At 44.5% G+C, this 14,879-nt stretch overlaps 1 protein-coding gene across 1 annotated transcript in view; it reads left to right on the top strand.

The window, feature by feature from the left end:
- CFAP61 (cilia and flagella associated protein 61) overlaps positions 1-14,879 on the top strand; it is a 140,856-nt gene that overhangs the window by 122,393 nt on the left and 3,584 nt on the right. The window lies entirely within an intron of this gene.

Raw genomic sequence — 14,879 nt, 5'->3', positions numbered from 1 at the left:
TCCTGCTGAACCTGGGGGGGGGGAAATCCAGTCGAGCCCTTCACTTAATGACAAAAGACTGGCTTGTATGCCAGATTTAGAGAACAGGGGTTTCAGCGGGCGGCTCCAAAGGTGAATCCCCCTGGAGAGGACTCAGGACTTCCCCAGGACTGGATGCGCATCTTTTCCAAGGCTGATGTGTTCTGCAGCTCTCTTCCCGTAGTGTCTCCTCATGATAAATGCTACAGAGTACAGTGCTTCAGTTTTTGATTCTCATCTTGTACGAGAAGACAGAGATGAACCCAAACTTCAACTGTTGGGTTTAAAGGTTTCTTGGCCAAAAATGCTTCTTTGCAAATTGCCCTCCAGGAGAGCCACTGCTGAGAGGCCCGTGAAACTTGTGAATTATTACCACAGCAGAGATTGAGGTCGATTTATGGAAACTGTTGGGCTTGTTTTACAGGAAGGGAATGGCACCCAGCAAATGCAAAGTTCACCTAAAGCGCGTATGGTCAATAGGTGCTAAGTAGAAACCGAAGGAGGCTGACATAACTGCGCGAGATAGCGGCTAAGATAATTTTCTGGCACTGCCACAGCTGATCCGGTTCAGCTAATATGTTTTGAGCACTGGGAAAAACTCAATATTCAGATCGTAGCAAGGCAGCATCAGGTTTTTTCCATGGTGTTACAAGCTGCAAACACAGCTGCGACCGGATCTTTTCGATGAAGCACGAAAGCTGCCAGACCCTGAGGCCTTTGCTGCGTGCCCAGACGCGGCTGCGGGGCGGTCGGCGCACGCGCTAGCAAGCGTCCCTCCAGCGGCAACATCAGCAACACCATCTCGCTTTGGGACTTCTGGCTGCGGCGTAGCTAGCAGGAGTTTCCTGACCTTGACAAAATTAGTCTCTGCACCGCTGGGGTGTTTTCAGCACACGTTACCCAATCGCTTCTGCAGCCTCCTTTGAACCGCGTGTTTCTCCAGGCACTGACTCAAACTAACGCTTTTAAGGACCCAAGGGCAGAAGCGATGATTTTGGCAGCACCGGAATAATCGCAGCGGTGCAGGAGAACGAAGGCAGCGTGACCAGAAGCAGTTACCGTTACAGCAATGACAGAGCAATTCTGCCAACCGCTGCGGTAAAAATGGGCAGCGAGTTTTCTTCTCCACATCTAAGGGCATAGACCCTAAAAAAAAGAAGTTCTGAAAGTGTGATTCGTTATTGCTGGCCTGCTGGGGGAATTAGCAAGCCACATCTGGGGACAGGGGAGAATTTGCACTTTCTTTTTTTTTTTTTAAAGCACTTAAAATGCCTTTATGCAATTACTGCTTAATGGACATTTATATTCAAACTGCTGCAGAATCAGTCAGTCCCATGGTACTGTGTTCTGTCTATTCTTCTATCAGATGAAAATAAAAGAGGCTGTTTTTAATGGCTTTGGGCAGGTCTTCTACTGGAGAAGCCAGGGGCAATGTGGTGAAGATGCTGATTATCTTCATCCACCTGAAATCAACTTTATCACCCACCAATCTGATTCAGCCTGCGGCGGGGCACAGATGAGGACTGCCCAATACGTTACCTGGAAAGCAAATAAGGGAACTTCAGGAGAGCGAAAGGATTGTCCGAGTGGACATGCCTAACCCCACTGCAAAATCTGAAGTATCTGCCCAGAAAAAAGATGTTAGAGGTGAGAGAAGCAGCCGTTTCGGCCTGCAGCTTGGGAGGGATAAACAGTGAAAGACAGCAAAAAAGGGAAGGGGGAAGAACAATAATTATTTCGGCACTGATCACTTTTAGCAAAATAATATAACTGCTGCTATGCCCACATATGCCATTTCCGCTTGGGCCAACAATTCCACACCACACACACACTAATAAGCTTTTGAAAGCTTCATTTGAAATAAGCCCTCATCAAGAACTTGTCCAAACTTCTACTTCTTCGAGCTTTAACTCTCCCTCTTGTAGGATATCTTCACCCTACCGCAAGAGCAGTGCTCACCTCGTTCCCTTCGCAGCAGCCCGGCGTAGGTGCACGGAGGCATGCTGACGGCCCTTCTCAGGCGAGCTTTTGCAAGACTGGACGCATTCACATGAAAGCTGTGCAAGCTTGCTCTCCCTTGTATGACGGTTTATAATCCTCCGGTGTAACAGCTCAGCGTCCCACGGGCACCTGGGTACAAGGAGTAAACCAGGACCCCTGCGTAGCTAACCCGCAGTCCTTGCTCTCAGATTTTGAAGAGATGACACATTAACTTTCCAAACGGACAGCTTATTTCGTCGTGAGAGCAATTAAGAATGTATTAGCCTCTTTGGCCATCGTGATAGGATCCTCACACCGTGCACAAGCTGATCGGGGGATTACAAGCAAGGTCAAGTTCTAAACAACCATAGAATTTTAAAAATCTCAAGAGGGATGAAGATCCTGGTGATGATCTGTTAATAGGATGAGTTGGGCCAGTCAACATTATAAGACTAGGAAGGACAGCTTCATCTTATCCCAGCATATATACTCACTGGGGAAGTCATGAGCTTCTGCAGAAGACAGGTTGTTTCTTAACTGGCCTTAGCCGTGGTTATTTGTTGGCTGAAACTCCTAGGACCTTACCAGGGTTGAAGTTTCGCAAGGTCAGAGGTCCTCTCACATCCACATACTCACAAGTACCACAACCTGCGTGTCCAAGTGGTCTGGCCAAGATCACTTGTGTACAACACAGAGGGACGTCACTCATCAGGTCTTCATCACATCTCTTGAGCTCTTCTTAATTAGTGATGATGAACTGATTTTGGACTTGCCTTTTATATCCTTTAGAGGTGGATGTTCTCTGGGATCTTCTGCCTCATTATTTCATCTCACCTCTCATAAGTCTGGGGCAAAATTCCTGAATTTCAGTTGCTATGTTTTCCTTAGCTGACTATTTTATTATCTTCTTTATGCCTTATCTTTAGGTCAGTTTGTTCCTTCTCTTCTTGCTGTTTGGTCATTTGAATGAGATCAAACATATGGTGCTCTGTAGCAATTAACACGTGCTGTTCTTCAACCCTTGTTCTGTTGTTTCTTCTGGTACTTTCGCACACATATGCGCACACGTGCACACATACATACATTTCCGTTCGTAGCAATCTTAATATTTCAGTTACAAATGTCTACACGATGAGGAGGATAGCTTCTCCAGCTGGTTTAAAAGATGGAAGACAGAGAAGAGCAGCCCACTGCAGCAAGGGACACCTCCCCCCAGGAGCTGTCACCTTTGCCTGCTACTGTTGTTCCTTCACAGTCAGCCAAGGAAGAGTGAAAGGTCTAGTGAGAAAAGGAAGAGACAGTGAGAGGAGGTAGAAAACTGCCAGTAATCTCCATGTAACAGTCCTAGCACAAAGCAAAACTGGCACTGGGAATTGCTTCTCTCAGGAGGAGGTAGCACAGTGGAAAAAGGCTGGTGCTATAACACAGTCTCATAATCTATAAAATTACATATGCAATATATCAAATGCAATTAATATGCATATACATATAATATACATACATATGATACAATAACATTGCAGTCCAGTCAGCTGCTTTCGTGGGTGCTGCTGGGCCAAGCTATTTCTAGGTTGCTAAATTCCCTGTACTCTAAAATAATTGAACAGAGTATGTGATGCTGTCTACCCACTAAACATTATGTAAAGCTAAACTTTGCTTCCAGATGACCTGCATTGTTCTGAAATAGTTGCATTTGTTTCTGAGATAGTTGTGTCATTCTGTAAAACAACTATGAAGTTACTTTATCTTCTGATATATTGACCGGTAGCAAGAAGTTGAGGACATAGTAGTATTTTACTTCCATCTCCTGTTTCGTTCCTGTAGAGTGAATTCATGCATGATAACACGACCATAAAGCCACCATAGCCATCTGCATTTTAAGGTATTACTAATTATTATACATCGTGAGTACACATAAACCACTATCAGGTTGAATTACAGCTGCACAGACAATGTGACCGAATTCTCGTCTTTCTAAATTTTTGGCTGTTCAGCTTTGCAACCTCCATAATGTTTAATTTAAACTTGATAGAGTTTTCAGAAAGGGTAAATAGGCATGTGGCCGGCACCTGTGCGAATGTCTATTTAGTAGGACAGGAACATCTATCCATACGCGCCGGATACATCTATCCGTTGCCCCCTGAGCTGATGTGATGACTAATAGCAGTAGTGTCTTGCCGAGCTCGTTGTGGCCCCTCACGAGAGGAAGGAGACCCTCCCAAAACTATTTCACACCTTCCCGGCAAACCCGGTCCGACCTGAACTCCTTGAGGCTCTTAGCGAAGATTGCTCCCTCCATGTACCCAGGCCATGTTTCCTCCTGAAAAAGGTTTCTTTTCTTGAGGCTTTTAGGCAGATAAGAAGTGGTGACTTGTCTTCCTTTGACAAGGAATATGAAAATGTATTCAATGATTTCTGTGTGCGTGATAAAGAGAAGAAAAACTGGTTTGGGTGTTCTTCACATGAGCTCTAATGATTTCACATCGCTGCTTGAATGCAAGCCTGATGGGGCTGAATTTCTCTTTCTGACCTTGAAAAAAAAAAGATCCTTTCAAACTAGTACACATTACACCTACATCCACTTGTAGGATCTTCCAGCAAGATGTAAAGTGCCCTCAGTGAAAAGAAAATGTAGGCTGTGGAAATGTTTGTGGTCCGTTAGTTAAGCTTCTAGACGTGCTGATTGAAACATTAATTTCCCTCGCCCCTCCTTTATGCTTCCATTTTGGCGAAGGCCCTCGTCTAAGGCAAGAAAGTACAATGTTTTAATCTTTTTTTTTGGTCTGCATTTAGATTTCCCAGCATGACATCTAGTTCCAGGAATGGACACAGTGGAACAGCTGTCACCTGGGAGCTAATTTATCTCTAGGCAGCATGCAAATTATCTTTTAAATAATTAGAGACTGCACCTAGCAATGGATTTCCTCACTGATTTGCGTTCAGCATAAAGGCTGAAGGTTAACCCCATGATACCGGATCTCCTGACCGTAATGTGCCAATGCCATTTTCAAATTAGCATTAACAACAGGCCCTCAAGATTCTGCTAACTTGAAGAAGTAACCCCTTCCGGTTGCGCGCGTGAAACTGCCGCTAATGGTAATAAGAAGATAAATAATGTTTCCTTTTGTTGAGGGAAAAGTTCCATTGATTTCCGTATGAGTTCAACATGATTAAAAGCTGCAGAACTTGACCCACAACCAAATTCAAAGATCAAAACATTTCTCTCACCTTCTCTCTTCCCCCCCCTACAGTAAATTTACTCAGTGTAGGGAACCAAGCAGGTTGGTGGGGATCCATCCCCCTAGCCATGGTGGGAACCTCCCCATCGTTCTCGAGGAACATGTTCTTGCTTTGGCAGTGTGGGAACTTCTCCATCGGTCTCAGGGAACATGTTCATGCTTTGGTGGTGTGGGAAGCTCCCCATCGGTCTCGGTGAACATGTTCTTGCTTTGGCAGTGTGGGAAGCTCCCCATCGGTCTCAGGGAACATGTTCACGCTTTGGCGGTGCGGTGGCCTGTTCCTTCCACATCTCCTTCTGCACTGAGGTGTGAGGAGAAGGTACAGTTGCATCTACAGTCATCCAACCCCCCCCCCCCCCGAAAAAAGATGGATCTCTCTTATCCCAAGGAAGAGCTGTTTGGCCCTGAGAATGCAGCTGCACTTGTCAAATTGATTATAATTATTCAAAAAGACTTTAATAAGTTCATAAATTTATGATCTCAGCAGGCAATAATCGAAAAACAGCATAAAATCATCTGACTATAGTTCCACAGTCACTTGGCTACAAAATGCACCAGCGTACTTCAGTCTGAAAGTAGTGGAAGCTTTTAGTGCGTTAAATACTCCTCTATTACAGTACTTTCACCGCTCAGTGAAAGCCGCAGATGCTTTTGAACTAAATTTTTTTCAGTGGAGCAGTGCTTTTAGTTTTCACAGTTAAACCGGTCAACGCTATATGTGATGGAACTAATCAGTTTTAAAGTTCAAGACTTCTCCTTTCTCCTTCTTCAGCAGCCAGTTACTATGGACTTTTTAAAGGAGGTCTCAGGGCAACTTTACAAGTGCCCAGTTAAATGCTCCTCAGCACGCTCACCTGCCTGAGCTGCGATCCCAGTGATACAGATATTAATGTGAGAATAGCAGATGTTAGGCTTTTCAAAACTTTGCCTCTTGGCAGGCTGCTGCAGCCATACTTAGGCCGGATTCTCTGCTCTAGCTTAATTCAGAGTAGCCTTTGAGCGGGCTCAGTTCATTTACTTAGCTAAACATGAATTTAAGAGCCAATGTTTTTGTTTCTAACTACACAGACAACAGCTGAAGAAACAGGCTGTTAAGCTAGAAGATGAACACATCCAGTCAAACAGGTGTCTCTTCTGACTGCACCACGGTGGGATCCACTTCATCCCTCTGACTATTTTATAAGATGCCAAAGTCTACTCGGCAACTTGTCAAGGTCTTGGACAGGCAATATTTATTGACCAAGAGAAGTTCCATCCTCATTTGTCATTATGCTACAAGAAAAAAGGCAGGATTTGCCATCAGGGACAGTGACTGGTCCATCTTTCTCCTGCCCCGCGTCGGGTGGCCTCCATCAGGTCCCTTAGCTAGCGTGTTCCTCAGCACTGAGATTTTAAGCTGTGGTTGTCTAATGCCAGGGCAGTTAAGACACCAGGAGCCAAAGACACATTACCCTAAAGCTGAAGATTATGTATATGAGTCTGTTATGTCACCTGGACATTTACGCTAGGCTAGCTTAGGTATCCGCTCCAGGAGAGAGTTTTTGTAATTTTTATTGAGTTAATTTCTCCTAAGGTTGCATCTTAAAAAGGCTCAACTGGAACTTGCACTCCCAAGAGCCAGGCTCTTCCCTGACAGGAAAGACTTTTCTTCATGGAAAAAGAAAGCAAATTCCAGTAAGTTTAATATGAAGTGCTCCCTATGCCTCACTCCTTCAGTGCTCTTGGAAGTCTCTGGTTCTTCCTGAAAGCCTTCAAATTCTTGCCGTTGCCACAGCAGCAGATAAAAGGCGGGGTGAGGGAGAGAGCTCCAAAATATTTCTTATATTTTATTTTAAAGCGCGTGGATTTGTTGTTGGTCATTGGTGCTTCACGGCACTTCACAGGAGAGGAATGTGCTAAGTTTTGCCTGGCGAGGGACAACCCTTTTGTGTGCGGCGGAGGTAAAGCTGACCGTAAGACAGTTGCCAAGTTATAGGACGCATCCGTAGAGCAGTGGAATCTCCCTCGGCTGCATCTGAAGTATCAAACAGATAATTAGAGGGGTCTCCTGATACCTGGCAACCAAACGAATGCTCGCTGGCATCATGCCTTTAATATGATAGAAAAGCGCTTCGTATATGCTCCGTTCGGCGTTAATGAAAATCAAATTTACTAACATAATGCGTAAAGAGCCGGCCCACTAGTTTCTAAAACTACTTAAGTAGTTTATTTATCGGATTAGGTGCGAGTGGTTTTCGTACTTGGGATTTTGCAATGCCGTACTCGCGAATCGGTTTGCAGTCGCGGCCCGCAGAAGATGCCGGCCGCCTGGCGCTGGCGAGGCAGCAATCCCGACGACCAGGCGAAGAGGATACGTCCTGCGGGCGCGTGGCGGGGCGTGCAGCCGAGGCGGCGCCGCTGCAACGAGCAGCGCCCGTTTGGGCTCCCAGGGAGCGAGGGCAACACCGTCACGCCGATGGGTTTTTAAGTGGCCCGCGGGAATTTCGTGTTGCTCAGCCAGCCCCTTTTCACGGCGCTTCTCGTGCCTATACGCCTGGTTTGCTCTCTGCGTACTGCTGAAGTTAGTAAAATGTTGTATGTTGAACACCTTGTGTATTTAACAGTTTCTAAAGCACGGTGGCAGACTAATGTATGCCGTAGCAACCCAAGTGCTTGCAATAACACGTAACACCTCCCAGAAGAGCGCCTTTTATATTGCTGCAGCGTGTGTATGGGAATCGCTAGTACGATACTACTTCATTTGCCAGGACGGTCGTGTGCAGTTATCGATACGTCACGTGCAGTTATCGATACGTCATGTGCAGTACCTCGCTGGCTTTCAGAGGTCGTAAAGTTATCAATATCAGAACGATGGGCTAGTTAATGCGCTTTCTGACAGGTGACACACCTGGGATATTGCCAAAGTTAAAGAAAAGGGTTTCCAGCTCCCGTTCTGTTGCCTGGGGAGGGCTTCCTTCAGGGCACAGTTTGGTCAAGTTCCCAAGGCTGGTCAAAATAAGAAGAGGAATCAGTTTGCCTCGTGGAGCAACCTCGGTGCCGGTAGGCTGGAGATCTTTTAGAAGAGACCAAACTGCAGGATGCACCTCAGGAGCGGCCCCCAGCTGCACACTCCGTGAGATCCTCCTCTTCCCATACGCAGCCGGCCCGTTATGGGTATTTCTCATTTCCCGGAAGGTGGATTTGCACATAAAAAGTTTAGACCGATGCGCTGCTGGGCATCCCCACCACCAGAGGTTTAGGCTTTTGGAGCAGAGCGGGGCGAGGTTACACGGCAGCTACGTGACAGCTCCTGGGGGCCTTCCGCGGACACACCGGTGTGCAAACTCCCGTTCGCTAGGATGCGTCGGGAAATTCCACCCAGAAACTATAAAACTGGATAACGTCACTGGGTGTGTCGGTAGCTGTTCTCATTTATGCTCATGTTAAATTCTTTTGCATTAGTTATGCAGGCTAAAAGTGCTCGAAATACTTCTGATCAGTGTAAATAACATTCGCTTCCTTTAAAGTAACCACTTTGACTTTCCTGCTTCAATTCAATTCACACATCATAGCGCTATTTGCATTAAGCTAAAAGTGATTAAATAATCATCAGTGTCATTTTATGAGAGTTTAAGCAGAAACACCCCACTGGATTGTTTAATGACACAATTTTAATAAATCTCACAATGTAACAGAGAAACTAGGGAAAAACTGAACGCTTTTACTTTTTTTAAACATTATTTTTAAAAGGACTAGCTAAAGATATGAATTTAAGATGATTTATGGCCTGGGTAATCAGGGTTTATTGCAACATGAACTAGATGCTAGGTACAAAGGACAGTTTTAGACCAGGCTTTCAAAAACTAAGAGCGATATTGTTTATTAAAAGAAATACTAGACTGCATCGCTGTCTGGAGAACGCGATGGAGCCCGTAACGTTAGCACACGACGATCACAGTTAAGGGATTTTGTTCATCCTGCAGACCACGAGACCTGTCTCCTGCAGGTGGAAAAAAACAAAAGACAGGGTATGATGTGGCAGGTAGTGAGCGTGCTTAAGAGGGACTAATGCTATTCTACACGTTACAGCCTAATTAGAGGAAAATTCATGTGCTTTCTATGAAAAGAGAGCCGGAATAAGGAAAAAGGAACACAGGAAGGGATATTAAAGCACTCTCAGCTTTTTTTTTTTGAAGGGAATTAAATGCTAACCCCAAGGTACACTGGAAGAGCTGTACTTACCTAACAAATCAATGTAAATAACAGACCCCTTTAGGTGGCTTTAGATTTATATATATTTAATTAACATAGTTTTTTAAGGAACAGCTAACTTGCTAATGAGGAGCTAGGTTACCGAGAAACCCCACGTTCAAATTAGTACGGAAGGGCCAGTCAACTAAATCTTACCGTATTAATTTGCAGTCGAACCTTGCTGATTCATATTAATAATTATGCAAACCATTATGAATGACTGAACTCTGCGAATTAATAAACAAGTAATTGTGGGAAAGCAATCATACCACTCCGCACAGCATATTTGTTGACTTTGTGAGTCAGGTTTAATTTCCTTTTAATTGTTCTTCATAATACATTACATGTGATATAGCATTATGTGAAAAAATGCAATAAACCTTACTGCAGGGTCAGACGTAATTTTCTTGTCCAAGCAGCAGACAGCAATGATTTTATACCAACTTTAAAGAGCACAGAGTTTAGAAAGTTTAAAAAGCAGTTTAGCAAGGATCAGCTAGCTACCAATGACTGCTACCGTTTAGTGAAATATATAAACTTTATGAAACGCCAGTGCTGAAATAATGAAGAGCATCTCTCTAGGCTACTTCGAGCAGGAAAGAACTGCAGTATTTCAACAGGAAGCAAGTATTGCTAAAATTTGTTTTCTAATGGGGCCCGTAGGTCACGAGACTTTATGACCTGGAAATGTAACGTTTCCAGGATATTGAAAATACAGAAAACAACAGACTTGTTGGCCAAGATGGGTAACCAGCCCTTGCAAACGGAAGATGCTGGCAAGCAATGCGCACAGGTATATTACAGACCGTGACCCAAACGCCATTCGCGGCAGCGTGTCTCTGCGGCGACTTCCGTGGGGTTTTGGACTGGGCCCAGTGGGATCAGGACGGACCTCCAGGAGGTTTGGATTCAGTGGCCGTTTTTCTTAAGCAAGAACTGCAGGATGAGCTATGTTTTGCTACTGCGGCTACAGACGAAAGGGCTTTATATCTGTCAGATTTTAAATCAGTCGTCTTTGAAATAAAAGACATTTGCTGGTTTGGTCATAGTCCTGTTAAAAGTAATAAATAAGCGCAGACTTCCTCTCTGTGATTTATTTATCTCTGTTGAAAAAGTGCAAGAGAGATGTCAGCCTCTAAATTAGCGTAGCATATCGTTATTTTGTAAATCTGCCCAATAAAATAAATCACAGAGCCAGATTCAGTGTCCATTAAAGTCTCCTGCTCTCACTAATGGCTAGGTCAGAGCAGTAGCAGCCCTAGCTCAGTGAATTTAACAGAAGCACCTAAAACGCAGGCACCAATAGGTGTCCAGTGAGCAGAACTACAGAGTAACCAGTTAAGCATCTCTCTTGCTACAGCCATGCTGGTTTTTCAGCATTTGTTTCATTGTTCAGCAACTGTAAGTAAATCTTCAGAAATTACAAAACAGGGAACGTTTTTGCTTTCTTTGTGATTTAAGAAAAATGCTTTCGGTTGATGCATTATGGGAGTTTACACAAATTAATCTTGCTTTACACCTCCGTATACAAGCTGCCTTTTGAAATTATCGGTCAGCTGATATTTAGCAGGAAATATTCCGTGTTTTTATTTATGCTGTCATTCATTATTATCGGCAAGTAAATTTATACTGTACGATTCCTGGTCCAGCTATGCAAGGAAAAGCTTAGAAATATGCTCTTATCCTTTCCTGGAATCATCACCATTTCTTTATAATTAAGAGTCTCAAACATATGCATATATTTCCCCAAAACAATGCATCTCCTCTTTTCCTGGCAAGATGGGACCTTTCTTCTTACGCGCGCTTGTGTCAGAGAAAAGACATAGGTGCCTTCACAGGTACTTCTAGCATAACTGAAGTTATACCCGAGCCCTCGTCAGCTAGCCAATCGCTTCGATTTCATCTGTGTTTGTCCTGCTGTTTGGGTTCGTGTTATTTTTAATAGCAACGGTTTTCCTCTTACTGAATACACAGTGGCAAAATCGAGGAGAAGCAATGAAGCAAAGGCACACCAGCACTTGCGTAGCTTTTTCCATCACGTGCCAAAAGCACCAATGAGAAAGTCAGCTGCCGTAAACTGGTAAGATCACTGCAAGTTTAAAGAGTTTAAACATATTAAGAAATAGCCTAGAATATTTTGAAATCTGAATATTTGAGAACTGATACAGTATCTTATACAGATGTAGAGAGATCTGCATTTCAAGCATTACATTTCTTCTTAAAAAAAAATGTTTACACCAGAAAATGAACATCTAGCTTGGCTATTCACTATATTGTACTAAGCGTGGGAAGCTGCGGAGAAGAGAGGGGACTTTTTAAACTCATCCCCTGCAAATCTGTGCGTAGGGCATCAGTGACTCTGTCTTTCTTACTGTGTGCCTGAAAAAAATTGTGCCAAAAAGGAAACAGAAAAAGCCTACGCTAGGTTTACCGCCTGCTGGAGTTACGCCAGGTACGTAAAGCTGTGGAGCCACAAGGGGACAGTGATCGGATGGATGTGTTAGGCTGACGTGTATCGTGTCTTCAGCACGCTGGTAGCATATTCCGATTACGAGCTATTCAGGGCAAGTATTTTTTTCCTCTGCCTCTGTAAACTGCCCAGAACGATGGATATTTTGCCACGGATCTAAGAGTTACCGCAGCGTGAGTAAAACGGCACGGGATAATCCGTGCTGGACTCAAGATAGCTCTATGCTGAATTTAGGTTCTTCCCGCATGCGTGTGTGTGTGCACGCACACGCACGAGCGAAACAGTGGCGCTACCAGGTGAGCGAGGAAATTGCATTTGCTTTTATTATTGCTGCTTCCATAAAAGCTGTAGGCAGCAAGAGAACACCAAGAACGGACGCAGCATCCTCAAAAGCTTTAGCTAATAACGTAGCAGCAAGCCGTGGAAGGATTTTTTTCAAAGGCGTCGTCACAAGGAAGCGGTGCCCACCTCCCCTCCGAGCTTTCCGAAAATCCCCCCGCTTCGTCCCCGTCTTGGGGCAGGCAGAAGTTACCGAGAGCGTGAGACAAGGCCGTGGAGAACACCCCGCTGATCAGGTCCGGCGTTGAAATCCTCTTCGCTGGATTCTGCACCGGCGGGTAGCCGTCTCAGCGCGCTCATGGATCCCGGGAATTCAGCAAGCTCACCTGCAGGAAGGGATTATTCCGCGGTGCTTTAATGAGCCACCAGGTCTGCGTTTCCCAGGGCATAAGGTGTGCCCACAGGCACGGTGGCACCCGTTATCTCCGCTGTCATCTCGTTCACAGAAGAAAAGGAATTAAAGCAATTAAAAACGTATTACCATCCCCGTATTAAAAAGAAAACCACTATTTTTAGGCTATAATAATGAGATTTACTTGCACATAAAAAGCAATAAGAAAATTAAACCTTTTTAAGATTTGGTTTCTGATTTTTTTTGCCACTTTAGTATGTTCACATCGCTGTTTTGAGTTTCTCCCTCCACTAGCGATTTTTTTTTTTTTCTGAGAGGATCCTAGGATTTCAGTAGCTGAGATTTCCCAAGAAAAGTATCAAATACGAAAAACATAACGACAAGGAAACACAATTGACAACAATCCTCATAAGTGCATCTGATATGAAATGATACAATATAATATAATTGGAAATTATTCAGGCCTCATCTTGTCTCATTTTCATGAAGGGAAACCCAAACTGCAGAAGTTTGGAAAACATGACAGCGGTGTGGTAAGACTGGTCTGTATTAGTACTACAGTTGTGCCGAGCTTGCAAATGGTATAGGATCATGTCTACCGGAATAGGTAAAGTCTGTCTATGGAGCTCACCTTTACTTTGTTGCTGCGGGACTTTTCCTCTCTCTCCTCCTGGGATAATTTTTTTAAATTTTATTTCTCGCCTTTTATTTTTGTCATAAGAACTGTGTGCGTTTTACTCTTAAGGTTTTCCGTTCGACGGTTAGAGTCGGCGGCAGAGCTCGTGCCTGTTACACGCGTGACGGAGACGTTGCCCCCGGGTCAGCGGCAAGTCCCCCCCCACCCCGTCCTTGCTCGGGAGGGCCGGTACACAGCGGAGAAGTGCCGCAGCTCCCTAATTAGCTTTCGTGTAGACAAAAACGCTGTTCTCTGAAAGTGGTGTGGAGCTGCAAATTAAATGAGAGTCTGGAGAATAAATGTAGATAGCTCTCAGACCGAAATTCATTCGCATGCGTATTCCGTTTTTGTTGGCTCGCGGTGGCCCGCTTCATCCATTTTTTTTTTTAATGCTGTTATCTCTAGAAGGGAAAGATTCCATTCCTTTTGTATAGGACACCACTAAATATTTTCCTCCTTCCTGCCTTTCATCTAGCGCAGGCTAACACATGGCAAATGAGGCAGAGCCGACTTTAAATACTGTTTGCCAATGACAGGCGAGAACAGCCTCCTAGCGACAAAAAGGCTGTCGGGTTTTTGCCGTCGGAAGGAGACCATTGCATGCCGGTCTAGTTACGGACGCCTCGCAATGATAGCTCCTGCAGGTATGGAAGTCCACCAGCAGGGGATCCCCCCCGTTAGGAGTCTGGAGAACCCCCGTCGCGCTCCGGGCAAACGCCGCCGTCTCCTACGCGTTTACGTGGATCTGCTTTCTCAAAAGCACCACGCGTTCTGTTAGCAAGGTGATCCTGTCTAAAAAATAAGCAGATTAAAAATGCAGAGCCAGCAAACAAAAAGTGAACCGCTTGTATCTTTAAATTGTCTTCGATGGTTACGGTTCTTCCGCTGAAGGGAAGCAAAGGAAATCTGGGAGTAAACGGTTGCTTACGGAGAGCTCCTCTTGCCAGACTAACCGGCAAATACAGGCATTTTCCGTTCCCCAAATAAAGGCATTTTATTTGCGTCTAATATTGTAAACCGGTGACAAACGTCAGGTTTCAAGCTCCAAATCTGGGAATACCGAGATGAACAGTTAAAGCTGCACTTATCAGCCGAACTGGTAACGATAGCAATAATACGTAGCATCCCTAAAGCATTTTATAAGCATCGCTTAGTGCTCACAGCATCTCGGTGAGGCAGCTGAAAAACTTAATTAAGGCGACGCAGTTAAAAGATTTGCCTCAATCGAGAGATGAAACCACTATCGGAGTCAGAATTAAAACTAAGATGCTAGCTTGAAAAGATAAAACAAAATGCTCGGCCAGAGGAACATGGCTTTTAGCAGGGCATTATCAGTAAAAGTACCGAGTCTTTAATTATCTTCGTGTTTTCTAGTATGCAATCCGCCCCCCCTTCCGCTGCTTTGGTATCTCGTACCAACGTTAAGTTAAAGGTTTGGGTGGCGGGTTTTTTTTTTTTTTTAATTGATGTTTGTTTAAATATTTGGGGAATATCCGTTTCCAGCTCTCTGCACGTATTGTAGGCATGTAATTACTTTAATCACGATACTTAGAGCCGAGCTCGTCTTTTCCAACG

Source organism: Apteryx mantelli, chromosome 3, assembly GCF_036417845.1.
Source record: "Apteryx mantelli isolate bAptMan1 chromosome 3, bAptMan1.hap1, whole genome shotgun sequence".
NCBI classification, from domain to species: domain Eukaryota; kingdom Metazoa; phylum Chordata; class Aves; order Apterygiformes; family Apterygidae; genus Apteryx; species Apteryx mantelli.
Note: the sequence above shows the minus strand (reverse complement) of the source record. Positions and strands in the feature narration are given on the sequence as shown.